The 26,550-nt window shown below is 38.2% G+C and overlaps 1 long non-coding RNA gene across 1 annotated transcript; it reads left to right on the forward strand.

Moving 5' to 3' along the window:
- The first annotated feature begins 296 nt into the window (after positions 1 to 296).
- On the forward strand, positions 297 to 25,472 carry LOC140590902 (uncharacterized). The gene is made up of 3 exons (XR_011991799.1): positions 297 to 570; positions 12,989 to 13,100; positions 25,155 to 25,472. It is a non-coding gene; the product is annotated as an uncharacterized lncRNA (long non-coding RNA).
- The last annotated feature ends 1,078 nt before the right edge of the window (positions 25,473 to 26,550 follow it).

Raw genomic sequence — 26,550 nt, forward strand, 5'->3', positions numbered from 1 at the left:
TGCATTTGAGCTGGGTTTTATTCTTTCAGAAGTCAGTGTTGGAGAATTGATCAGCTACTGCATGCTCTCTTCCTAAGCCTCGATTCATTAACGGATACACCAAATTAACAATATGCATCTCTCTTGCTGCCACATCCTGACAAGATAGTCATTCTTACTGGTGATTAGAACATTCTCAATGTATGTTACATCAATTTGGTAACCATAACTATACTTTTTGTTTATCCAAGAGCAGGGCTCTGAACCGGTTCAAGGAACGAAAACGAAAAACGAAAACAAATAACATTGAACAGGAACAAAAACGAAAACAAAATCAATTTTAATCGTTCTGAACAGAAACGGAAACAGAAATTCCAAATTAACCGGTTAATAACGGTATTTTTATCGTTCTCTTTATTATATCAATTTGGCAGACCAAAAACACGAATTCAAATTGTGTGCGCAAATGCGACGGTGACGCATACAACGTGAAATGCCCGCGAAGCAGACGTCATAAGCAGAGCCCTTTCTGATGCGACGAGCTTAAGGTTACCAAGCACCTGGCTGTTTCATGTGCAAAGGTATGTTTAGGTTTAAGTTATTGTAGCCTAATTAAAACTTGTAGTTAAAATTACAAAAAATAATTACTGATTGTCTATTGTTTTTAGATGGGTCGCCATAAAGAAAATCCCTTTCGTCAATTTTTTTCATATGACAAATCGTCTGATAAATCGATCTGTAATATTAAAGGATGCGGGGCAGAAATAGCTGGGAATCATGGCGGTAACCTGCAGAGACACATTCAACGTAAACATCCAACGAAATACAGTATGTTGAGTCGACCAGCAATAAAAGGTCAGCAGCTGATGGACAAACGACTCTAGACGCGGTCGTAGTGAAAAAGCCAAAGACAACAGGCCTACATGTTCAAATGTCTCCAGAATGTCTTCCAGTAGACTATTTGGTATATTATAATTTAAGTTGTTGATCTGTTGTGTTAAATGTTAAAAAAAATCTGTTGTTGTGCATCTGTAATGCAGTGTAATGTTACAATGCATTACGTTTTCTTTTACTTTTATGCATTAAATGTAAAATCATAACTATCTGGAGTTCTGCTTTGTTTGAGTGAAAATAGCCTATAATAGGCTATTATGCATATTAGGTAAGGAATAAGTCAACAGGTTTTTATCGCAGATTAAGCCGTGTGGTCAGGATGTTAAGCGGATGGTCTTGAAGGGGCTTATTTCGCTATAGTATTATCAAACAAGAAAATTGTTTTTAAAAAATTATTAGCGCATTTGTAACGAGTTTCCAGGTGAACTCGTTTACTTTCGGTTTTAAAGACAAGAAGTTCAAATGACACGAACACGGAATTTGGTTTAATCATTTGTAAACATAATGCCAAACATGTTATTAAAAGGCACACACTATCTATCTATCGCGCCGTGTAATAAAATAACGTTTATTAACCGGTATTTTTCTAGAAAACCGTTTTCGGAACGTATTGCTTAATGAGGAACGCAAGAACAGAAACGTTATAATATCGATTCTGCTCGGAGTGAACCGAATGGATTTTTTTTTTCGTTTTTAAGCCCTGTCCAAGAGTAAGAATCACCATAAGATACTCACTGATGGAGTTATCTGATCAGAAAATATCTAAAGCATTACATATATAGCGAATCATAAATCGTCCAGAATGACATAAAGCTAGCTCACTATCATGGATGACACTGTAATAGTTGCACTTTTCTTTACAAGCTGTACCAATTTCCCATGAGATTGTTTGGTACTGTACATTATGCAAACAAGTACTTATTCGATGTTAAATTTGTATCTCTGGTTTAAATGGTTGTAGTTATTTATAATGTTTTAATTTGATTTAATATATTTTTATTCACCTTTGTGGCTTTATATTCGTTGTCTAAATAGCTCTTAGTCTGATGGTAAAGAAAGTAGGCTGCTGCAGAATATTTGGGATGCATGTTTAAAGTATTGTTGTTCTTATTGTTGATTTTGAAAATGAATTGTATCATTATTTATCAATAATTCTGCAAGCACAATGTCTAGTTTCTCAGCTCTTGGAGCCATTTACCCCCAGAACACAATTTTAGTAATGGTCTGTGATTAAAGATGTTGTCTTAGACAAATTAAATTAACCTTTAGATGTAAGCCTTGGGTACTGTTACTGATTGCTGTTAAAGTCCCTCTGCTTCTTTACTCTCTTTTTTATATTTGAGGTGTCAGGACTCAACTAAGTTGGAAAAACAGAAAAAAAAAAAGTTTTGGCAAGTTAAAAAAAGTCAATGAGCAGAACAGCAGACACACTGCACCTTGTTAGCTAACAAAATATGTTTACCTGAACAAGCAAATAGTCGTGTTTTTTGTAACAGGCATACACAACATTTAATTCATTCTGTTACCTGATTTGCAGGGCACACAGAAATGAAATCATTTGTCTCCAAGGACAGCTGGCTTTTAATTTTAGAGAAAGCAAACTGCCGCAGGTCCTTGGGACCCTACTGGGAATTAGCAGGCTGATTGAGGTACATCAAACCCCGAGCTCTAACAATACAGTCCTCCTTTTATGTAAGGTGAACTACATATGGGCAAGCATCCCACACAGGGCACGATGGTGACACAGTAATCACCATGACACTCCCTGAAAAAGGCGTATGGATTGATAAATGGAAAAACATCAAAGGGTTTACAGACTTGCAAATATTCATAGCCAGTTTGTGAGCATTGGCTTTACATGAATAGGAGCTACTCTCATGGACACTTAATCCATCATTTCATAAATATGGACTTATGCTTCCATCAGCGGCTATCAGCCATAGAAAAGAACTGAGGATATAAAGAAATTGACTTTAATGGTTATCGGCTGGCATTTATAAGTATGTGTGTTACATATCTTATCTCTGCAGCTGAACGCTGTGGGAAGAGGCATTACTTCACACTGACAATGAAAAGAGGGGCCAGCTTAATCATGCTGTGAATCCAATACCAGCAAAGACCTAAAAATAGGGTATCCTGACAGGGCCATTCATCTCCCCCCTCCAGGACAGACTGCGTTCAAACATTAAACATGTACACATAGGTCAGCTCCATAAATGCCGGGAGTGGCTTACAGTTAACAAGCCTTTTGAGAGATAAGAGCTTACATTGATTAAGCGAAGGGTGCAGCCACAGTGGGGTGATTGTATATGACTGGTTGATGTGATGTATGGGGAAATGGATTTGATGGTCACCACCATTCAGCAGTAGCTGTGTTGTGCCTTCATCTAAAACTGGGCAGTCACAGAACTAGAAACCATGTACTTCACAGGAAGGCTGCCTTGCACTGTACAGCCTCTCCCCAGGTTACGATGGGGTTATGTTACCTGTTGTAAGGCGAAAATTCATTTTAATACAGTACACCTAACTTAACAAACAGCACAGCCTAGCCTACCTTAAACATGCTTAGAACACTTACATTAGCCTAATGTTGGGCAAAATCATTAACACAAAGCTTATTTTATAATAAAATGTTATAATAATATCATGTAATTTATTGAACACGGACAATCGTAACCCGCGGAATGTATGTATTAATATAGTGTACTCACTGACTATATGTTATTCATGTTTATAAGAAATATAGTGCATTATCAATTAAGCCACAATGTTATTATAATCTTGAACCAACCTGCCCTCCATTAATCTATATTTATAGTCTTTATGGCATTTCTTCCTTGTTTTATTAATCTATTACTCTGTCTACTCTGTCAACAAACTTGCTACTTACTACCAGTTGCTAATGTCCATCCATCCATTTTCTGAAACCGCTTATCCTACTCAGAGTCACTGGAGATCCGGAGTATAGCTAGTGCGCAAGAAATAATTTCATTTAGAAAATCTAAAAAATGTATCTTTCTAGCCTTAAAGAAATGAAGCGAAAAGTCATTGTTGACACACCACACAGCACACAACAATGAAATGTGTCCTCTGCATTTAACCCATATGTGGCATAGCAGGGGGCAGCTAATTCAGCACCCAAGGAGGACCATGCTCAAGGTATCTCAGTAGTACTTTGCTTGGTGGGGATTCAAACCATCAATCATTCTTTTTTTTATATATATAGCCCAACCACCCCACCCACCCCCCTTTCGGAGGACAACTTAATTTTTAATTGGCTGAACAACAGATCAATACATTAAGTGAAGCCACTCCAGATCAGCCCACCCCTGCCCATCCCCCATTATGACATCACGGTACACAGATGAACAAATAAGACATGGCAGGTAAGACAGACATGGCATGACGTTGTAAGCCATCAATCATTCAATTTCAAGTTTGCTTTACTGACTATTAGGCTACCACAGCTGTGGCTTTTCAGTAAATCACCGTATGTAAAATGTTAGCTGTTTCACAAGAAAAAGGTTCTACAGTATTACTACTCCTAAATTGAGAAATTTTAAGATTAGCAAAATATGTCATCCCTATCTCTTCCTGTTAATATAGCACATTTGTTAATTGGCTTAGATATTGTAGAAATTGTCTGTATGTAGAGAGTAAGAGTTACTGCTATTGGCGCACATTTTATTTTTAAGTGTATTTTTTCACAGAAAGTCATGCTCTTGGCAGTAATCTTTGTACATGGATGAAGGAAATTAAATCTTTTCTCACAGCACCATGAGAACTGGTAAATATCAGACAGTAATATGCACATTCACAGTAAAAAAAAGTCAATCACTGCTAAAAAGAGAAATTTGCATAACACTTTATCAAGTTTCAGAGAACATCAACCGAGGAACATTTGTGCCATCTGTACTTGATGGAAACTTTATTTTAAACCGTAATAAAATCATACTGTTCCTTATACTACAGTTGGTATGTAAAATTCTTAAATGCTGGCAGGTCTGCATTACCCTGTGTGAACGAGGTGTGACTGAAACTGTTTTCGTGGAAAATCTATGCTTTCACCACTGTGAACAGCTTCTTAGAAACATGTAATAATCGTACCTTTGCTGGTGTAGAAAGCAGCCTATCAAATGTACCAGGTGTTAACTTCATGGATGAAGACAACAAAATCTTTTTTGCCATTGGCAAGCAAGCATATACTTAAAAACTCTCAGATTCTTTTAAATACTTGAAATAGTTAAAATAATGGCAGCACAAGAAAGGTGCTGCATGCGAGCCCAGATCTTCTGTCCTTGAGGAAACTGGCGAGGATGAACCTTATGCTCACGTTTATTAAAAGAAGAATGACATTTGCAGTAATTACATGCCACTCTGTAGACTGGGGCCCATTAATGTGGAAATAACCAAGGCGAGACAGGTAGTGCGGTCTGTTATGGTGCCAGCAGGCAGTGATTACAAGTGTATGGACAATAGTACTGAGAAAAGGCCGTGCGGCAAATCAGCGAGATATCACCATCTGGACGGGATTTAATTGAATAGGTAAATGTGGATACTGGGCAACAGCAATTGAAGGAGTCGACACTGAACTTAGGCAGGTACATTTTGTTCATTTTAAATGTGAAACAGCCTTCAGTGCAGTTAAATAATAAAATGTGTTTTAAAGGGTGTTCGTATTATGTTTTAGCGAGGTATTTGAATGAAATGTTCAAATGTCAACATCTAAAATAGTGTTTCAAGACAAGTGCTTACATTTTCAGTAAATACTTCCGGAATGCTTGTGTTGATCTGTAAACTAAATACAACATGTAAAATATGGAGTGCTCACTATTAGTGCTCATGTTATTTGCTTTATTTCTTATTTTGTTATTGAATTACGGAAATGTACATATGTACTGTTTTTTTTTAGGTTCCTACAAAGGGAAACTCAATTTTATAAAAATCTGTGATTGTAGAGTAAAAAAATTAATAATGCCAAAAGTCCTCTATTCTATTTGGTTACTTATGATTAAGGTTAGGGCTGAGCATGAAATCAGTGCAGGAAAACACTGGCAACATAAATGCTTGTACAGAAGATAAAAGCATGTATTGACCAGACTAGCCAGCAAAGTCTGAAGTTTGTTGAGAACAATTTTATTATAATCTGCTACATTAAAAAGTGTGACCCTGTAGTGGATAATCGCTTGGAGAGTGGATTGATCTGATATGCTATGTAATTTCTTGAGTATTCAGATTGTGACCTTGTGATACTAGGTCATTAAATGTAGGTAGAAGACCAGACTATGCCACCTAAGGCCCTGCCCCTTAAGATGTATGATTACTGTTATCCTCAGGGTTCCCACAGGTACAGCTACATCACATAAATGACAGAGACTCATATCCCAGTAACTGGGCAATGTTTATTAACACAAAACCTTTAAAAGAATATAAATAACGTAAATTCACTGAATATTAAAACATGGCTAAAACCACAGGTCAGAAGCCAGTGGCCTGTACTACCAAGCGGGGTTACTGGTTTATCGGGGTAACTTGTCGGATTTAAGGTACCACAGTTTAAATGGACTTCATATTCGTTCACTTACATTTTGCCCAGACTACCTTAAATCCAACAAGTTACCCCCATAAGCCAGTAACCCCGCTATGTGGTACAGTCCATGCAAACCAAAGCCAATATGTAAACCAGTGAGAGTGGTTCCCTGGAGGAAGGAGGAAGAGAGTCCAACACAGCAAACACACACACACAGTGTCACACAACAAACCTGCTGCTCATTGATTCACACCTTGGTCACTCCATGCAGTGCAGAAAAGGCCGCACCACACAGTACTCAAAGGCTAAACTTAGTAATTGCCACTCATTTGTTCACCACAACCACAAACAATGTAAAAAAACAAACCACCATATCACCTTATCACACACAGAAGAGAAAACAAAAAATAAAAATATACAGGCAAAACAGCAGTGGCAACTCCTGCAGACATATGCACACAATTAACCCCATAGCCATGATACACATGAATTTCGAATAATTATATGCACAATGTATACACATGCATCCTACCTGGGCTTCAGTATAAACCCAGACCTGCACCCCTTCCACCTGGCAACAAGTCTAAAAGGAATCAGTTGTTATTAAAAACAAAACACACTTCGCCTCTGCCGCCACACCATCCACACATCATAACTTGAAATCTCGCACTGCAGCCTGACACAGGAGAACCAGCAGCTCACAACGATCCTCATCATTTAGAGAAATGCCAAAGGAACCCTGGACCACGCCACCGGCTTCCCACGTCTTTTATCCTCACCAATGCCAACCAGTAAAATTTCGAGAGCAGAAACAGCTATGCAAAGTTGGAAACTTGATTATGGAGGCTACTATGGTAACCGCGTAAACAATCTACCTACGCAACGTAGCCCCGCACAATACAGAGTGTTTGGACTTGCGGAACGCTGCCATAGTAATCCTATTAACCAGTCGCCCATATACTGCAGCCCAACATGTGACCTGTGAGTGACGCAGCCCACGTCACTCACTGGTTACAAAATCATACATGCTTTTAGGTGCTGTTATTCTATTTGTTTGTTTGTTTGTTTTTGCCACCCTGGACATTTGTTGCTCACGATGAATGTCTGTTCTGTAGACAAAACCTAATGTAAAATGGATACAGGGAAGACTTTGTTGCACACCCACACTCGGACACACACACACCTACAAACGTATGAAAAAATTTGATCATCCTACACCCAAAAGGGTAGAAGAATTCCCTTAAGCCATGATACTATGAGTGTGATGACGATCCATTTCTTTCTTCCATAGCAACCCAGCTCTTTCCAGTTTCGTGATGACAGTTTCCCTTCACCTTGACACACTGCATGCTCAGTAGTTTTTCCTCAATAGTTTACACAATCTTTTCTGCGCTCAAGGCTGAAATAGGGACTAGAGTCTCTCTTCATTCAACAAGCAGTCCGTAGGTTTTTTCAACAGTCTACTGACATGAGTACTCTACTCTGCACATAACAAAGTTCTACGCTGGTGTATTGTCAAAGGTGAATTAAAATTCTTTGATTATGACCTCACATTGTCTTTCAAAGCATTAAAACAGTTGTTATATGGGTTATTTTAATGAGATCATCGGTTGAAATGACTGTTGCAATGCCAGTGCTGTACTCCAGAACTGATGTCTTTTGACAACACCTCCCTATTGCTTTAGAACTCTGACCAGCTCCTAACTCGCCATACAAAATGATGCCTTCAGGGCCAGCACCTAAAATGCTTGGGCCCTGGACAAAATTACTTCAACCAGGGTCCAGTGATGTGCAACCCCCTCACACCCAGGTCAACTTCCCCAGTTGTTTCCCAAAAATGTTGAACCTGGAAGCCTTTACAGTCACTTGATAATGACAAAGTATTGTAGCACCGGGCAGACTCAGGCATCACGAGAGCAGTGAAGGATGAGGAGACTTGCTTGCTGGGAAGAACACACTCTTTTATTACAGTACTTAACAGGACTATAATAGGCACCCAACGAGCACCAAACCAAACACACAAGCGATAGACAGGGAGGTCAGGCACTGAACTATAAGGTACACACACAGTGGGAGATTATGCTTAGGACATGTGAGGATTGGACAAGGTGCACATAAGACACAGGGGAAACCTACACACCACAATACAAATACAACTATTAAGAACAACCATACAAGAAGGGCTATTTACAGTGCACAGAAAGGGGCTATTTACAATTGCCCACGGGCATGCTGGGATATCTAAATCTCGCTGGGGCTACAGAATGTAATCTGCAGAATTATCAATAACTTCATTAAAATGTCTCATTTTTGTGCAATGGCTAGTTGCCAGTCACTTTGTGAATTATTATCCATGTGTAACACATGGTTATCTCTATGACTCAGCTTCTTTAGTTTCAGTAGGAATGTCTTACAAACCTGAGTATACTTATGTAAAATTGTGTGACCTGGGCACACATCATTTATCCTAATTTGTCTCAACTCAAACTCAGTGGTGACAGAACACAAATACGAAAGCTTCACTAGACTGTCCTATTGTTATGGCAGGGCTTGGTGAAGGAGTTACCATCCACATAGTGGGTCTCAACAAAAGGGTTTAATTCAGCAACACAGAACACAAAGGGATCCTGACCTTTGGCAAGGTACCAACATGAACTAACATAAGAGAAAAAAAAAACACTAAAACACATCTAGGGGACCCACAGGTAAGTGAGCCATAAAAGAGCAACGCAGGAACCAAAACACAGAATCACAATGACTAACTGAAGAACATAACACAGGTAGGCAACTATAAGCACAACTAATGAGGCAGGACGAGAAGCTGGAAAACACACCAGGGTAACACCAAATGGGATGGCCAGCTGGTCAAATAAGGAGATGACACATGAGAAAGGGCTGGGTGGGTACCGATCCGGACACTTGTAAGTTTCCAGTTAGCAAGGGAATGTATAAGAGAGAACCATGTTGACCCATCTCTCCTCTATCCACACTGAGAAAAATCCACTTGAAAAGCAAAAGCTTTCCTAAATACATACAAAAAAATTTAAGTGTTGTGCATCGATGAAACATTTTTCAAGAAGTTGTAAGGTTGCCATTAAAACTGCCAAGTGATCCGTGACGGGGAATCTCAGTCGAGCTCCTGGGAACAGGCAAACTAATGTACTCCTGACAGTGTAGAGAAGAGGGTGATGGATGATTATATCCACTTGTACACAGCTGTATGGAAGCACCAGACCCTCATCTAAAGGGTGACTTGCTAATGCACATCCACCGAGACAGCATAGGTAAGTGTCAATATGCTAGTTATTTATCTGGACTAATCCAATATTCAGAGCATCTCATTCCAGATAAACCAAGAACAAGTGCAAATACGGATGCTTCACTAGGGAACAAACCCTTAAGAAAAGAGCAAATCTATTTGTAATGCGAGCTGATCCTGCAGCTTTATGCTACCAGACTCCAGATAAAAGATTAGGAATTCTCGCACTGGATACTGTCCAGCATTTTACGGACATGATAGCTTGGTACATCCCATAAACACATCAAATTCTCCTCCAGCTTATTTCTGAACATAAACTGCTGTTGCCTTATTGTCTTGTTACTTTTGGGAGGATTGTTCCTCGCTTAGTTTCTTATTTTATGCTAATTGTTACTTTGTTGCTCTATCCCTTTTCCCAAGATGTCAAGGGCCGTAGCAGGAGTGTCAGTATATCAATGACATATTTAATATATATTACACACAAAAGCTGGGTTAGATTGATGTTAGATTGAAATAATATTTGAATACATTTCAGCACCAAATAGTTCTGAATAAGGTCTCACTCTTGAGTTTATTTGTACCTTGTTCAGGAATTATTTACATGTTTAAATGTGCTTTATATGATGTGAGATATAGTTTATTCTTCTAGTTACTTGCTATCTTTTTATTTCAATCTGTAAATTATACATGTTATTGTAGTTTTAGTAAAAAGTTACTTCTTTGCATAAAACTTTGCAGCTTTGTTAACTGCAGTGTAGAGGCTGGTGACAGTAATTGCCTGGCAGGCTTTAGATCTTTGCTGCAGTTTTACACCACAATCACGGATGGAATGGTGCTGCAAATCAAACACTGAGTCTAGAGTTTTTAATACTGTAGAATGAAATTACCTATCAGGCTGGGGAGCCAGCAGAAATTTTTCAAAGGGGTGGCCAATGATTTTCATGGGGGGACGCAATCACCGAAACGTGATAAATATTATTATTATTATAAATAATAATAATAGTAATAATAATAATAATAATCTACTATTTCTGTTTGTTCCATTCTGTTGTGTTTGAAGTGGATCATTGCTAGCTAATTTCAAATATAGGTCATTCATTTTAAATGCAACAAGAGTAATTATGATAAACTACATTTATGAATCAACCGATTAAAGATTTTGCAAGCCTGTTCATTCAGGATTTAACCACGAAAACTGAGGCCAGGTTCTATGTGGTTAACAGTCCAGGCATAGATACAGCTGACTACAAATACTCTAATGGATTTTTATAGAACAAAAAATGGAAAGAAAATTATGAAAAATGCTAATACAGCTAAAAACAAGATGATTAATGATAATATAAGTCAAATAAGTATAAATAATAAGCACAGTATCAAACTGTGTCATGATGGGCGGACTCGAGGGCAAGTTTTTGGCAAACAGAATGGGGGAGACGGGAACAGGGAAATAAACAGCACTGTGAGGGATCAAAACAGGAAGATTGGTATCAGGAAGGGCACAGGCAACAAGGGGACTGACTTCTTTGACCAGACTGGGGCTAACAAGCCAAACAGGTACTCAAATGAAAAGACTAATGAGGGGTAACAAGTAACAGGTGTGGCTCGTCAGGGTCACGTTAGGGAGGAGACAGGAGGGTCAGACAGACATGACGGGCAGGGTGTAACAAACTGGGTAAGAAAATCTATTTAAATCCCTAGTAGCAATGCATAGAAGTTAAATAGCAGCAAACAATAGCAGAGACTGAAATCTTAATTAAAAGGAAATTTAAAAAGACAGACCTGAAGAGATTTCAAACTGTTACATAGCTTCAAGTCTTTGGTACTTAAAAATAAAAGCTTGTTTACTATAACTTTCCTCCTTGCCATCTATCGTCCATCCAGTACAGGGTCGTGGGGCTTTTCTTAATTTACTTTTGTTATTTGTGCAGACCTAAAATAAAAAAACATACAGAAACTCATCCAGTGATATATTCTAATGCTAAAGTGTTAAGGTCTTTTAATATGACCCCAAGGATGTGAAGGGCATAGGTTCTGCTCTTTGAAAACAGACAGCGTGTGACCTTTTCTCTGTTTGGGAGAGGACACATGCTGCATTCATTGCAATTGGTAAACAGTGTTTTTTCTTGCACTGACCATGAAAAGGAAACGAAATCTGCTGACAACAAAGGTGTTTACGGCTTTTTACTGTGAGAGGAGGGACTCAAGGGACAGATTTTTTCAAAATGACCTTTGTAATATTATTCCTGTTCAGTTAAAAAGACAAAAAATTTGCATCAGTAATAACACCCCATACTTCTGTTTTTATATTCAAAGCCGGTGACCCTGTTATTTTACCTCCAAGGTTTCTTTCAATAATTTGTAGCACTGTTTTGGGGGGCACAGTGACAGGGAGTGTCACCTCACACATGTAGGGTTGGGGAGATATAACCCCACCCCCACTCTGTGTGTCCCCCCCCAGTCCAAAAACATACAGATTGGATGGACTGTTATGTCTAAATTGCCCATTCAATGGATGCAGGCAAGTTAAGTGCATAAATGATTTTTTTAAATATGTGGTGTGATTTTTATTCTCCAATAGACCACAATCTAGAACACTATGCATAGTCTCCCACGGATGCATAAGATTGTCTGACAATTAATTATAATAAATACAAATTTACCTCCATTCAAGGCATAGCTATCCAATTTATGAAATTTTAACAGCAATTGGTAAAAAATACTCTTACAAAGCCAGTATTACTAATGTTGGCTTGGTACTGTGAATACTATGAACATCTGAGAAACTTTTCAAAAATGCAAATTTTACTTTAGTTTTTTATACTCCAGTCCTGCTTCTAGGAGCCTGTTATGAGTTGTCCTAGCAGTGCGCTTTACAGCACTTAATGTTTCCCATTCTTTTTGAAGGTCATCCTCCAATTTATGAGGCACGACCATCTCTGACATTGGAAAGTCACTTCTGCCCTCTACCTGGCAGGTTCCTGGTTGTTCCCAGTGGCTCCTGCTTCTCCTTGATCTTGTGTACCACTGTCTTAGAAACTTTAAGTCTGAAAGCAGCCTGCTGCTCAGCATAGCCTTCTGCCAGCAGAAGCAGAATTAAACCAGGATTTAAAAAATCTGATTTTTTTTTAAAATGTAGAGTGGTCTCTTTTTACAGAGCTGTATACCATATGTGATCAAAACACTGTTTATAATCATCAAATTCATAATTATTAAATGTGGTTTAAGACCACTGAACATCATAAGTGTGACAGAAAGATGGAAAGCATAAAGTTATATATTGCACCTTCCCCAGCTGATAGATGTTCTCGCTTTCCTGTGCCCTGCAGTCCAACATGTCTTCTTCAGGAACATCATCATCTGAGCATCGAGAAGTCATATCTGCAATCAGGTTCCCCAGGGAAAGTTCTTCACTGTGAAGGGAGCATCAAACAAAGCACAGTATTCTTCTTTTATGTTTGTCACTTTTTAGATACGACTGGGCTTGGGTGTAATAATGTGATGTTTCATTTGGGTATATATTCAGATTTGATCTCCAGAGAAGTTCTAAAGTAATGCACCAAGCTGTTTAGAAGCAACACAATATTGCTCATTTGCTGCCTGTGAGGTTAAATTAATACACTCACTTTTTCCTTTGGATGTTTCATACAAGCTGTCAGTCAAGAAATGTTGTTAATCCTTAATAACATGTTGTAAGATTTTACACTGGTATAGTAGTATATAATTCAGTTTAACCAATATGTTTCTAGCATGATTGTGGAGTTTACGATTGCTAACTCAATAAGCTGGACAGGCAGTCGGCTGTGGATTGGATTACTGAAGCCAGGCCATACAGTTACAGAACATTTTCTTAAGTCAACACTATCCACTGCATACAACTCCAGTGCGCTGTCTTTCTGCTTAATACTCATCCCTATACGTATACAACTAACATTTTACCTTAGATATTCTAATACAAAAGATAATACACAGTAATACCCATGCTAAATGCAAGAATGAAGTCCCTCGACTGCTGAAAATTAATTTCCTCCATTTGGAATGTCATATAATATGCATCTCATATAAATGATAGAACCCAATATCAGATTCTGTTTTGTCTTAGACTCATGAAAAATTAGGATATTCAGGTTTTGTCCACCATTTTATAACGAGTTAGAGAAAATGCAGTGACTTATCCAATCAAAAAATCCGGGTACCACTTTACTTGAAAGGACACAAATAATGCAGTAATACACCCTTAATTCTTGCTTTAATTAACCACAAACTAAGTGTTAGTTACGCAGTGATCCCATGTTCATTCATCCTTAATTAATCATAGCGGTTCATCTATTTCATCCAAACTATACTTTTTCATGATTTGTACTTCAGTAGTGACTGAGTTACTAAGTTCCTTGAACCCCCTCAAGTAAAGTGACACCAGAATACTTAGGTATATGATAAGATAATGAAAAAGTAAACTAAAATGTATACAACAAAGTTCAGGATATCAAAACCTATTTCAATAACCAAATTGTGGAGCCCGTTTTCAGTTTGGAATTCTCAGGAGTTGTTTTTTTTTTTTATTTTGTTGTGGTCCCATTTATCTCCTCCCTGGATTCCATTTTGTCAGCTTCTTTTTTTAATTTATATTTTTATCTTTGAAAGGCATCCCACTTGGTGGAAATAAACCTGACAGGAGAGGACATTAAGTGGACTTGTGCCCTATCTAAGTGACTTGTGTTCTCAGCTAATACCCAGCATTCAGCAGAGGCTATCAAATACACTAAATAACCTGCCATCCTAATCTCTGCACAGAGAACTCCAATGAAATATAATGACTGTAATGTAGCCCATCAATTAACTGCTTTATTTTGTACCACTTCCTAACTCTTCAGTTGCCAGTGAGAGGCAGAATTATGTGATGCCCCACAGTTACCCAAAACACCAGGAATAATTGAACAATAGAGTAACTTCCACTGTGCACATACATCCCGAGTGTGATCACTCTGTTGTTACTCATTTGGGGAGCTGGCTTCAGAGAGGCGTCACATGCTGTGTAGAGCTTTGCCTTCTGATTTGTCATTTCTTGGTCTGGCACCCTCTCAGACAACAGCAATCAAATGCAAATCATAACTCCAGCCAAGGGCAAACCTTTGGTTTAAACGCTGGGGGGGGGGGGTTGAGGTCTCCACCCTTCTAGGGGTAGACGATTATGGGGGGGGGGGGTTGAGGTCTCCACCCTTCTAGGGGTAGACGATTATGGGGGGGGGGGGGTTGTATTAGCCGGTTTCGTTTACTGGGGGGGTCATAACCCCCCATCCCTCCCCCGTCTGTTTCCCTCAAAGGCCAAATTCCATCAGTAATGCAAAGCCTGGGGTGCCCCCCAGCAAAGGTATATTATAGTATATTAAAGGTATATCAAATTTCTTGTCTTGGACCCCCCCCGTCCAAGACAAGAAATTTGATATACCTTTAATATACTTTTTCTATACCTTTGCTATGCCGATTGCACTGTCGAGAGTGAGCTGTAGTTCTGTCTACTGGTTGGTGATCATTGCTCTAGCTTAATGTCCCCATGTTTGCAGTAATAGTTGCTTGCAAACTTTTTGTGTGCACATCAATATTCATGTAAATTACTCTTCTTGTCACTATATCTATATTTTTAAGCAAAAGTTGTCCATTATCAAAGATCTACTGCAGAATCCAATTTATGCTCAGTTCAGTGAATCATATTTCCTGCTACTGTCACCATTTTAGCCATGATTAAGGTGTAAAAAATAGACTAAATATTTTAAAAGTAACATTTTTAAATTTAAAATTTTTAAATTCTTTTTAACTTATTATTAGTTCTAAATGTGGCTTTCTGGATAGAGACCTCCAAAAAAGGAATTTTAGCAAATGCTCCTACTGTAGAAAGTCTCTCATTTCTATCTAAATGAACTTTTATTTGGAACAATTTGCATCCCATTCATCCGTCCACTCATCTTCCAGCTGGTTATCCAGTACAGGGTCACGAGGGCATATTATTCAAACTAATGCAAATATACGTGAGATAGGATTTTTTTTTGTCTTTCATTATAGAGTTTTATTTCTGCTGATAACATATTTATATCTTTTGATAACATTTCCACCAAATGTCTTTCATGGCAAACACCTTAACTATGAAGTGTTAAGTAATGTTATGATATTACATGCAAAGGTTTATCTAAAGCTTAATAATATGTTTTTACAGCAAAGGACAAAGTCACACCAGGTCATGGTCATGGTATATTTGAAATGGAAGAATTTTAACACTAGACAGTCAAGCATTTCACCAGAATCCTTGGTAGAGTGGAGCTTGTGAAATTGGTGCATGACCCACACAGATTATGAAACTACATCTCAGGTAATAATAGAAGGTGACATTTACTTTTTTTCTGCTTATTATAGGTGCTTTTTAAAGAGGTTTATTATTTTAAAAATATTTTTCCTTTGACTCTCAAATGTAGAGTTCACGACTCGGATGTGCAAGACGATCCCCAGCCAGCACCCATCTGCACATTAGGAGTCAGGGTGAAATGAGGCAGGGTAGTAAATGGGCCATTGAGAGTCTTGCCTTGGTGGTCAGGAACGCCAACAGCAAAGTGAGGCTGTGAGGGGACTGTCCAGGGACGCAAAATTGAGAATAAATGCATAACTGGCCAGCCACAGAAATATCCTCTCAGACCTCTCCTTGATTTTTAAACTTAAGCAGCAAGCATTTGTCCCTTACCAAAAAGGAAACCCAATGACCCTCCCTTTGCCTAACAGCACACTTAGCCAGGTTTACAGTGAGGTCAACTCACCGCATTGATTGTAGGGCTGCCCTCAGATGTTGCAGACGACTGTGTTTGTGATACTGTCGAGATCGAGGTCGCATTAACAAAGTTGGGTCAGAGAAATCGATCTATCGGCAACTGGTATGTGGCCAAGACCAAGTGAAAACTGGACAGGAGGGTGAAAAATGCAGAATGCAAACTTCCCCTCAGACGTCAAGCAATACGGGAAACAAAACTAATAGCCCTTAGTTAAATGTCAAATAAAAGTAAGTCAAACTCATCACTATTTATCCAATGTTTAATCGATATCAGCATCAGATCTATACACCTTGTTTACTTATCTATTGTGCACGAAGAATCAAAAACAGTACAATGGCACTGGTAACTTATAGTGAGACTTCTCTCTTCCATTTATATTATTATATTGCTTCCACTACTTTTTGTTGTTGTTTTTTTGGATAAACTGCATGGCTAGACCTCTCTTGTGTGTTCTGTTTTAAACTGGGCATCACATTGAACTGCAAGTGCATTAGATAAGCTTGAGAGTTTCCTTGCTGTTTTGATGGAAGGAGCATAACTATATTTTTGGGACAGTCACAAGTTTAAATATTTAGCATTCCTAACACCTCATCTGCATGAGTGCTGGGCTAATAGAAACAAAACATTACACTTTAGTAGGTCTTTCCTCTTGGAACTGTCCTGGTATTGGGTTGTGATGAGCCGCCCTTTTCTGCAATTTGTGGGGAGTAACAATTGTTACTGGAGCGTCCCAGCTTCCTCTGTACATTCATTAATCACTGAAGAGTAAGGATATGTCACCGTTGTGTCTGCATGCAGCAGCTGAAGGTCTATTTTTATTAGCTAGTCTTGTGTGTGGTTACGGGTGGGATCAAAAAGGATTTATGACAGGGTTCCTTCTTGTGCCTCACTGCCATCTCCTTCCAGGGAGGGGACCACACAAGGGGAGGGTCTCCGTCAAGGTTCTCTCCTCAGGATCCTACTTGGTATTGCTGCTCTCCTCCACGACTGGGATGGGGGAGTGTACGCATTTCCACTGATCCCCGAAGCACTTACCTCTTATAATCTCCTAAGGCTTCTTTTAAACCCCGAGGCAGTCTTCTGGCTGGAGGATATGGAAGGAGAAGTGCAGTCTATCTATTGTCATCAATTTGCAATTATATGTCAGATGGATCCTGTTAATTATTTGGCATGAAAAAGGGGGAAAAAATAGTAAAGACGGGAGAGGAAAAAAACCCTGAACTAATATGACAGGTGCTGTCACTTCATCTTACATCAGAAGTCACTCCTCACTGGCTCCTGGTTTACTGAGGGAAGGAGAGAGCCACACATACATCAAGCATGGATTGTGGAGGAGAGATGGAAACAATTATTGTAGGAAGAGCCATATACAGGGATGGACATAACTGGTACACAAGTACGCATTCACCTTACGTGTGACAATCAATTGTTTGTAAAATGCAAATGTGTACTTATTTTATGTGCATTTGCGCGCTATGACAAGAACATACCTAGCATTTTAATCTGTATACCACAAGTGAAGTACAGTTAGCATATAATGATTAAAATGCATTATATTTTATTTTCATTGCAGCGCAAATGCACATAAAATAAGTCTCTTTGTTGATTTACTCTTTGATACATTTCAGCTATTGACTGTGTTAAGGACTCTGATAATTGCTAATATTTTAATCTCTGTGATTGAGTCTATCCTGAGCCACCTGAAGGCAAGACGGTGCTTATTTGGAACAAGGTGTATATTATTTAAAATGGAAGAGTGGTACATATGAAAAAAATCAAAATGAGACTATATTATTCAGCTGGCATAGGAATACAAGTTATGTTGTCAAGAAGTGACAACCAGTAATGAGGAATGATCAACAGTGAACAGCGGCTATATCCTGATGGGTGAGCAAAATCCTGCTGAAGGCAGACTGCTCAGAAATAAGACAGCTGAATGCTGGACCCTTCTCCAGTTACAATATCCTGCTGAATGATACCTGTCTGTGTGCTCACTGTTCCAGGGATTACAGAACCTATATGGCAAAACTCACACTTCAAAGCTAATTTTTGCTAAAATTTAGGGAAAACCGTAGCATACAGTTTAAAATGTTTTACAGTCCTAAATTTTTAAAACCATAAAATGATTTCTCTCACAAAGTTTACTCTTTGATACATTTCAGCTATTGATTCTGGAGCACATATTGGCTAATTCATGGTATTTAAATTACTTTGACACATATTATCGAAGTAAAAATATTATACATAGTAAGCAGCATATTTGCTTTAATATGAATTACTTTTGGGAAAATATCAGTAACTTTTGGGGGATATATAGCTAGAATTACAGACCTGTCTTGCTAGAAATATGTTATTGTATACAATCATCTGTAGTTTCAGTCACAAATTTAAAGTGATAAATTAAAACAAGAAAAGGCCATGTTCGGCGCTTTCAGCCCGCTCTGTAATAGCACAGTCTACAGGTGGAAAAGAGATAAGCATGGAGAGGAAAAGAGGTCCTCTAGAGCATAAAGTCTGTGATGCGTTACAACAGGGACAAATCAAATTTCCTTATGAGGCATCTGAAACTTTCAATTGATACAAAAAAATGCAGGTCAAGGTAATGTAGAACTTACAAGGAGTAAGGAGGACCCAATGCAATGTGACAGATTCAATGTAGTGAATTTTTTTAATTGTATTAACATTTATCATACTGGCTGTATTCCCACCCAGTTTATCCCTGAAAATGAAGAACTTAATAAACTGCTTAATCACCAACATCAAGTAAACAACTTCTACAACAGGAATCAGCTGGGACTCACAGCAGTCCATCACAGGAAACTGACATATCATAGTCATTGGAGACACTAACCAGAGAGTAACATCACGTGGGGAGACATAAACTCAACAGACATGAGGGTAGATTGAAGCCCTTAGCACTGGAGCAGCTGTAAAGCCAGAGCAGTGACTATAAATCTGGATTCGTACGGTAGTAGCCTCAGAAGATGGCATCAATTGGCCTCTATGAAAAAAAGGACCCAGGCAAACTTTCCATAACACCTCCATCTCTTGCTGTGTGTCGTTCTGTGCAATCGTTCATCAGGCATCTCTGTGCCACTAGTATCTCTACTGATTGAAAAGTCCTCTAATCCCATAAATAAGTCAGTGGCTTTAGGATCAAATCATCAGGTTCCAAAGACGTGATGAGCGGAACCTGAGCAGGCAATCTCTTTTAAAACCCCTCTACTTATCAGCGGCAGGTCAGTATGAATTTGAAGGTGGTCGAGTTGCGGAGCTTCAGTTTAAGGAGTGAATATGATCCCAAGCCTCCATTTCCGCATGGCAGTAACTATGATTGATTTATCTCCTCAGAGATTATGAGGCACAGATGAAGCCATTCGCTGTATTATTAATATTTCTCTTTCGTTGCCCTCAAGGATTTCAATCACAATTTCCAGCTTGAATATTTACATCAAAAGTCAGTCATCCATATCATGGTCGTGGTGAACAAAATCAATCACATCGAGGTGAAAGGGCTACACTAAGAAATGTAAGAAATTTCTGGAAAAGAAGCATTTTCTGGCTAATAGGCTTAAATGCATCATCTGTCAATGGATTCTACATGCACTCCTTTTACAACTGTTATTGTTCCAATGAGTCCTGTTTCTCCTCTCTAATCAGCTTACTGATGTACTGAAATGTACGATACATCAAACCAGTGACCCATAATCTCCTTTACACAGGACTGGAGAATGGCTGCAGATGACTGCTTCCTCACAACCTAAACTGGAATCTGTGGGAAATGGTTCATTAATTCCATTGGCATTGATCTTTTGTTCCTAAGATATAATAATGCAAATAATAGACACTGCATATCTTTATATGAACTGATCATTAGCAGAAAGCCTCACACAATCTGCCACATGGTTCTGTGACACCATAGAAATATAATTTGTCTTGAAACTTATGAAAGCATAATGTTTCACTTTTTCTGCAAACTACTGTTATTGTAATTGCTCACTAATCAAACAGACATCCCATCTGACTCTTTCCAGCAAGGTAGTTTTCCTGCAGACGGCACCATGAACTCATCCAAAAGAAGCTTTCAATTGCTGCATGAACTAATTGGGAACGTTACCCAGAAGTACTGTAATGTTATGTCAGGAAACAACACAATTATGTGAAATGTCAAATATTTCTGAAAAGTGTACTTATGAAATGAAGAAGATATTATTGAAAAGGTTTTTTAAAGCATAATTCTGAAATTTTATATTGAAATATGAACAGAAGCAGTATGAAAATTATTTCAAAATAAATGTTTCAGTTTGATTACAGTATGTACTTCATGTATGAGAATGCGATTCTGGTGCCCTTTGTTCCCTGGGATAAGCTCCAGGATCCCTTCAGCCACCCCAACCAGGAAAAACCAGTTAGATGATAGATGGATTAATATATGTTTCAAAATTAATTACTTCATTATGAGTGTTTTAATCTGTCATATTTAATGGCCTTTCTTAATAGAATGGACTGTAGATGAAACTGGAATACATACAATAGATACATTTCAACTAATTAACTAGGTCATCATCCTGGGTTTGTCAATGTGCAAATGTGAAAAACCTTACCTGATGGAAAGAGATCAAATGTCCATCATGAGGTCTTTCTGGACTGAGAGCAACACACTCAGACCACTGCATTAGTGATTACAGAAGTGATAAACTGAGCTGTGTGATGTAGAAGGCAGCTATACTGGATACACTGAATTATATATTTGTAGGCATATCCAGGACAATGTCAATTTCAATGGCAACATGTTCCAAAGGGCCAATAGAATCAGCATGACTACTGGGAAAAACACCACTTTCTAGAAATAACTGATAAAATGAAGGAAATTCTTTAGTAAATGAAGTATAGTGAGTATGCTGAAAGCAGGTGCATCCGTACAGGTGTGTCTGCCAAGTTGACTGAGCAGTTAACATCCAGTTAAATGCCATCTATAAAAATGCCAGGGAAGCCATGTTTAGGTTGACGTATCTGAAAGAAATGAGATTGCAGGAAATTGAAGATACGGTAATTGTTGTGTCTGGTTGGAGTTTGAGTGACAAAGCTCCACCAAAGTTTCCTTATGTTTCCTTATATTGCTTGTGATAATTTGGAGGAAGGACATCACCAGCTTGGGGATGAAAGCACATGCTCATTTGCTGTGATGTTTCTCGGGGTTCCACAGTCAAACCAGTTGAGAGGAGTTAATCTGAGGCATCCGCTGGCTGTTTGGTCAAGTATATTCCATGACGAACTTCACAGAGCTAATATTATGGTTTCTTTGCTTTGCATAATTCATTTATACATATACAGTGATGCAAAGATCAGGGACAACTGTCCGTTGAGCATTTAAAGTAGACAAATGTTTGTGTTGTGTTTGACTAAAGAAACCCACCAGTTTAATTGCTGCTTTCCCATGAAGAAGAGCTCTGTCAGTGGTGTTATACAGTCCTGTGTGTGGTGTTGATACTTTCAGTTGCATAGAGGACAAAGACAAAGCAAATAATTAATAGTGATTACATTCATGTTCTGGAAAACCATGTCTAATATGATTGCTAATATGACAGAAGCCCAGTCGGAAGGAGACTGGTGGTAATCGAACAGACTGATAAGATTAAAACTTAACTAATATGTTTAGGCTTTCCGACTGAACTGATTTCAAGCCAGATGATCACTTATAAGACTTTCCAGAAGAACAGCTGAAAGAGGTCTTCACACTTAGGTAACGAATCGTGACTCATGGTGCCCCAACACCCAATTATAATACTTCATGCTGTCTCCTTTATTTGGTAGGTACTTACATGAATCAGCTGTCTTTGATGTATTTCTTAGTTAATTTAATTTATTTTTAATAAGGAACGAGGGAAGACTGTGAAGAAGTGATGTGTAGGAGGTAATAAATAATACAGAAACTTTGCTAGATTTGAAGCAGTAGAATAAGGTGTAAATAAGTTATATAACTAAAATATGATGCCATTTATATTGTTATCATATTTCCTTCAGATGTTGGTGATTTTGTAGCAAGTGCTAACATTGAGTTATTGTGTTATAATGACACTTAGCTTCAAAATGAACGAATGCTGCTGTCATAATGTAATTGGTCACCGGGCTACAGTAGATCTGTCAGAACAGCATGAAGACAATCACAATGTGTGCTGAATCCTCTAAAAATGGAATTCTCCCACAAATGCTGTGCAATTCTGGTCACTTGCTGAATATTCTGGATGTGCATCACAGCAGCTTTCTGCCTACTAGTGCCAAACTTCATTTGTTGTGGTCTAGGACACTGTTTGGCTCTCTGTACATTTGCAGTTTATTTCTGTGTTTTGCCTGCCTCTTTGCCTTTTCTAAGCAATAGATTGGTATTCATTTCAATGCAGAAAGTCCATGATGAACCCAGAGTATGAATAGATCACGATCTGGATCCTTCGTGCAGCATGTGCTGGATGTATGTTTCAGTGTTGCTCTCCACAAGGCTGTGTGTTCATGACCTTCACTGCACTGAAAAGATTACTGAGTGCACCTTCGATTCATCATTCTAAATTTGTGAAAATAGAACCATAAACAGCTCATTGAATACCAAAAAGGGATTTGTGGGGCTATTTGTGTTCTCAGAATAAAATGTGTGTGGGTTCAGTTCGTCTCGTAGTTTAACTTCTTATTTTTTTGCAAAAAAGATATATGTTACACAGATGAGACTTCAGTTCACTTCAGTTCGCTTGTGTATTACAGCTCACTTCAGTTCTGTTCTCAATTATTATCGATAGTTTGGTTCTTAATAGCAAGTGTTTCACACTTTGAGAGAGACAGTAAACATTGTTGAGTCAACACTTTTTGACAAAATATATTAAAATGTGTTGTGAAAAGCACCTTTTGATGGTGAACAGAGCCACATGTGGTCGGGATAGGAAAAGGATCAATCCTGTTCAAAAATGGAAAGGAGGGGGAAGAGGATACAGAGGCTAAAGGGGGCTAAAATCAAACTTGTAAGGGGTTAAACAAACACAGTAAAATAGTATACCTGCAGCTCTATGCATTACACAACAAATGCAGGGCAGGTGAAACAAAATCAGTACCACAATCCCTGAATCGCAGAATGTCCCTCCAGACATTAAAGCAAACCATGAATGTGTGTATATACCACAGAATAATCATAGAGCATCATGTTGATACTATCAATGCCTTTTGCTAACATACCTCATTGTTTTTCCACTCCTAATTCTCACCACCTACAGTGAAAACTGACAGGTGTTTTAATATGGAGAGTTCTTTTTGCCAAACTTGGCTGAGATGAGCACTGTACTTTACAGGAGCTGATGGCCAGCACTGACACGTAAGTTCCTGCCCCAAACACATGTTACTATACTGTAACTCAGCAGCCTTTGGTATTCCTACCGAGACAGCAGTCACCCAGCTGACCCTGTTTATTCATTGTATGCTAACTACACTGCAATTTTTTGTATCTGGAACTGCATGTTTGTTTACCTTGCACATCGAACACATCAAAGAAGCCTCAAGGTTTGGTGTCATTTTTTCATTCTCAGAATAAACCCTGTGTGGGATCAGCTTGTAAATTCTATCTCAACAGAAAAGCAAAAGCGCAAAAGTCAAAAGAAGGAAACGAGTGAAAAATGTTCTTTTAAAAAAAAAATAAAAGATAGGTCAAAGCTGGGGAAATGTAAAAAAAGAAGCATAATATCACTCTGTTCATGCACATCTTTCCGTCAGGCCACATCACAGCCTCCCTCAGAGTGCAGTGAAGGACAGGGACAACTTGAACTACAACCAACGAGGGGATCCAGGAAAGGCGTTTGAACTCGCGGCCAGGGCCATAAGCCTGCTGCTCCATCCTGGTGAATATTCAGTGAGCAATACTTAGGAAGGGGAGTGGTGGGGGACTGCTCTCTCAATCTGACACCTCACAGGTTCAGTTTGTAAAAGCATGGAAGTCGAATAGAGTAACACCACATTGACGTACTACATCATACCATTACGTCCAAGATGATCATGTGGAGCTCTGGATCTCTAAGCTACACAGAGCCCTGGATTGTGTGTGTTTGTTTGAGTACTGATTTTTCAGTTTAAGAAATTAACGTATTAAATATGCATGATAACCTATAATTAACTATGGCACAAAATTTGAGGCAATGTTAAAAGGAAGAAAACTCATTTTTGTGTATATTATATGGTGTAACTTAATGATTCTTGAAAATCCATTTATGTCTATGTCGGGGCATTTCACACATCCATTGTATCCTCTTCCCACCAATGATTAAATTTACATGGGCTCTTTTCTCATACTTCACAGCACCAACTCAGACCCAGAAAACCTAAAATGTCCATATAGTCAAGGTGTTTGTTTATTGTGATTTTTTTTTAATTCCAAGATTCTGAACCAAAATGTTATGCCTTTTTAACATGAATATTTGTGTATTGTTTATAGAAACAGTTTTTTTATGATGCAAACATTTTTGTTTATAATTTCACTTTCAATACGTATGTGAACAAACATAAAATTAAGAGTAACAAAATAATATTTGAAATATCAGTAAGTTAAACGTTTATTGTAGCTAAATGACTTTTTAAATAAATCTAATAGCTCTCTTTGGGAGAAATCTTTTATTTAAGTAGCAAAAACTGTCAATATTTTTCTTGACAGGAATCATGCCTGCCACATGGAAAGTGAAGACAGAAGAGAATTAGAAGGGAACAGGCAAATTCTACCTTCTATACTTTTCTCAAGAGCAATATTGAAACTGACATTGGCAGGTGTCTGTGAACCGTAGTTCTGTGAAACCTACTGAATGTACAGTATGTAGTTCCTAATTTACCTTATTTAAGCAGTAGCATGGAATGTATTATATACATAAATAATTTTTTATAAAATGATAACATGTCTGTGGAGGACTGACACTCACAAAACAGAACAATCAGTGTGAAATATGGGGAAGAAGTATGAAAATTTTTAGAATGCTGATGAAATAAAAGCACTTCTGAAGATGGAGAATATGAAAATACATTCATTCTCTTTATTTGCCATGATTGAACATCTAAATCACACCAAACTTCATTCCTATGTAAAACGAATAATATATGCTAAATCAAAAAAACACATATGGTTTCAGGTTTGAGACCATATTTGAAACAGGTTTGAAACCATTTTTGTTTCAGGGTGTTTTTTGAGGAAAAAAAATTCATACACTGAATGTATTTTATTGTAGACAAATAAAATGCATTTTCATTTCCTTTTGTGTCGCCCTGTTTTTGTATCACCATTGGTACTTTGTGGATGTGTGAATAGTATTACGGTTGTGACCTGATGAACAAAGAACATCCAGGCAGGGGATATTTCTGTGGCTGAAAAACACCTTATTAATGAAAGAGGTCAGAGGAGAATGGCCAGACTTGTAAAAGCAACCAGGAAGGCCACTTGTGTAAAACAACAGCTCAGTGGTGGGCAGAATGGAGTCTTTGAATACAGAACTGATACTGTATATCCTTAAAGCATTTCTGTATGCAAACATGGGTCCTACCTGGTACCAGCTAGGTGAAACTAATAAAGAACCACTGAGTGTAGATGGACTTAAAAGCAGGACTAGAGAGGCTGAACCTGGACAAAGATATTCTTAGAATATTTCATATATGTATTAAATTGTATTGAAGCGGAAAAGTCCTAAATTCTGTTTTGATGTTGTTTGGGGGATGTTGTTTGGTTTTGATGTTGTTTGGGGGATGTTGTTTGGTTTTGATGTTGTTTGGCGTAGAAATCGAAGCCAGAATCCTTTTTCATGTAGCTGAAATTTTGTGACATTTTAAGACCATTCTCAAGTTTAGATAAAAGACAAGAATTTATGTCCAACACGAAATATTGGCACCTCTAATCCAGCCTCTTTATATCTGTCCCACCACTGAAATCCTTTCCAAGCGAATCAGTAGCACATATGTTGTGTGTAAGTCTTCTGTAGGCCTTATCTTCACAATCCCCTATCCTGAGTTAATATATCCTTTTCTGGGGCAGAATTGCCTTCGTCTCCGTTTACCTATGGGATTGGCGT

Source organism: Paramormyrops kingsleyae, chromosome 5 (genome assembly GCF_048594095.1).
Source record: "Paramormyrops kingsleyae isolate MSU_618 chromosome 5, PKINGS_0.4, whole genome shotgun sequence".
Classification (NCBI taxonomy): Eukaryota; Metazoa; Chordata; class Actinopteri; order Osteoglossiformes; family Mormyridae; genus Paramormyrops; species Paramormyrops kingsleyae.